Source organism: Leptidea sinapis, chromosome 44 (assembly GCF_905404315.1).
Source record: "Leptidea sinapis chromosome 44, ilLepSina1.1, whole genome shotgun sequence".
NCBI lineage: Eukaryota > Metazoa > Arthropoda > Insecta > Lepidoptera > Pieridae > Leptidea > Leptidea sinapis.
Genome location: NC_066308.1, coordinates 6292551 through 6295776, shown reverse-complemented (window position 1 = coordinate 6295776; position 3226 = coordinate 6292551).

The window sequence follows — 3226 nt, the reverse complement described above, 5'->3', positions numbered from 1 at the left end:
TCGATCCAATTTAGAGATTGTAAGTACATATTAAATTTATGTATATTCTCTTGACAATAATCCCTAATTTTTATAGACCAATTTTTCGGTTTATTTATAAATATTTTCGGTAAACTTACTAGTTGGCATGATTCATGATCCGATAGAAAAAGCTTAATTACTTTGCCTTCCGCTGTAGGAATATTTGTCGCTATTATATCTAGGCATGCTTGTTGTCGAGTTGGTTCCGTTATATTTATATTAATATTGAAATTACTTAATAGATTTTGAAATAATTGTGTGTGTAAATGATTTTCTTTTAATATATCAATGTTAAAGTCTCCGGCTAGTATAATCTTTTTATTATTATTGATGGTTAATTTATGGAGAAGTAGTTCTAATTTTTCAAAAAATAAAGTAATATTTGAGTTTGGTGTCCTGTATATACAAACAATGTAGCAATTTATCGCTCTTACTTCAACAGCACAACATTCAAATATTTTTTCGGTTGAGTATTCAGTACACTGATCGAGAATCTTATAATCTAGAGATTTCTCCAATAAAATACAACTACCTCCTCGTCTTTCATTCAATCTACAAAACGTCGAAACGACATCATAATTTTGCAGTATGAGATTAGATTCTTCTCCCCTTTTTATAAAAGTTTCAGTAAGACAAATGATACTTATATCTACTTCTATTTCAGACAACGCTAGCTCAATCCATTCTAGCTTATTTAAAACACCAGCAATGTTTTGGTGCAAGAGATACATTTCCTTACATGGTTTATGGTCGAAAAAAATTAGCTTGTGTATTATTTTCTAGATTAATTGTTTGAGTCGCTTTATTACAATAGTTTTTAACTGACAATATCGTTTTATCATCTTGTGTAGACATTTCTTTTTGGTTTCTAACGCTTCTATTTTTGTATTTTAGTTTATTTAACCAATCCTTGCATACCAAAAATTCCTGTTTATAATGCTGACTTTCTAATTCGTTGTTGATGTTGTTGCAAACTTTATTAATATAATTATTTTTAGCATTATAGTATCTAGTATAATTTACATTTGAATTCAAATATTTACAATTTGGATATTGTTGACATATTTGTTTTAAATAGTTATTAATAAGAATTTCGTTAAGATGAGGATTTTTCACAATATTCAATATTATAATATCAGTACCTTTTAGGTAGCGTAGGAGGGCAGCAGTCTCAGACATAAATACGAACGGATTTCTATCGTGTTCACCTAAACTAAGAATGAATTGGTCCGTTTGGCAAGTTTTTATTTTGAAACACGATTCGATTATATTTTCTGTACTGGCCGAAGGTTTTGTTTCTGCTGAGATTTCATATTTTGAAGTCAAATTAAACGTGGAGAGTCGAGAAGCCATACCCACACATTGTTTACCTCCAAAGATAAATAAACGTTTTTTCTTTTTGGGTTTATTTTCCTCATGTTGCATGGATGTCGACACACTTTTTTTAGGCTTGAGATGATTATCATAGGGATTTACAATATCAAAATCAATCCTACGTTTAGCTTTTAAAGTTCTAACTGATGGGAACTTTTTGAATTTCTTATTAGTGCTATTTTGGTCGGTGTATATAATCAAAGTAGTTATTTTTCTTTCCAGTTCACTAATTGTCTTCTTTAAGAAATTGTTTTCTAAAATTAATTCTTCTATTTCTCTATTTGCCTTGTCTAATAAACATTGCAACGTGAGAATTTTTTCTTTGAAATCATCTAATTCGCAATATATTGTAGACAGGTCCGGTAAGCTTTTAATGTCTTCACTAGTGCTAGGTGATGTTTCTAAATAAAGGTCATCCATACTCTGATTCTGTTTCCGTTTGCGTAAAGTGATGTATTCTTTTTCCATAATTACTGTTTATCCAATTTAGAACTACCTTCACGAATTCACTTTATTTATTATCACAAAACCAAAGCTAAATTTAGTTAAGTATTAAACCTCGTGAGTGTTAGTTTCGTGCTAAAGTGGTTTATGCAAAATACATATCGGTGATAATTCGTTCAAATACACGTATAAATAATCAAAATATAATACTCTCACTATTGTCACACAGCCAATCCAAAATAATGTATGTGAACGTCGAAATCGTGTGTTGTTGCATTTATTCAATATTTAGTGTTAGAATCACTCGTAATGTATTTGTGATAACGTTTATTGTTGAAGCACGGAGTACTTTTAAAAATCAAGGTAACACAGATTTATTTCATTAAAATTTTTACAAACTTTTCTTTACTCGGAGATCGGAGACACCAACACGATAGGAGTGTTTATATGTTTATTCACTGATTTTAAAGCTTTGTCCACAATATATGTTGTTAGTCGCGTATGTATTATTTCACTGCACTTGTTTTTAATTGAGAAATTTATGTTATTTGATTTTTAATATACAATAAATACGGAGTCAATGTTTACAGTGGCTCGCTGGCGCCTTCTCATTAACCTTAACTGTTATGGTAGATAACTTAAATATCCGGACAGAAAAAAAAAGATTCGGCCGAGTATTGTTAATTTGCTCCTAAGAACTGAAGAGTTCCGTTACTTTGTCATGGATTCCGTAATCAGAACCTAACCAAACACAAAACTATCTTTGAAGTATATCCTTTCCAATAAAAATAGAAATATCAATATCGGTTGGCGCGATATTGAGTTATTCGTAAATTTATCATTCACTTTGCTATACGTATGTATAGCAAATTTAAGACTTTTATGGTTTTCTCATGGATGCCATTGTCAGATCTGGACCACACAGAAAGTACCAGCTTTCAAATAAAAAAAGAATATAAAAATCGGTTCACCCAGTCGAAAGTTTTGAGGTAAAAAACATAAAAAAACTTACCGACGAATTGAGAACCTCCTCCTTTTTTGAAGTCGGTTAAAAATAATATAACATTTGCAGGAGCACAGCTATACAATAAGCTTCCGAAAACTGTTGTTGCGACTTCGCTTAACATCTTTGAAAAAGGCTGCTTTATCATATACAAACCAATTTGCCCTGTACTTTTCCCGGGGCGTAAAAAGAATAGGGGAGTCCCAGGCCCATGGGTGTCGTAAGAGGCGACTAAGGGATTTTTAGAAGTGGGAGAGTCACGCTGCCGTCTTTTGACGTCAGCACAATCGGGCCAGACTCGTCCGGCTTAATTACCACACTCGCACAGGATACCGGCGTGAAGTAGCGGCCCAGTGCCGCTATGTTTCGCATAGGTTAGTGTCG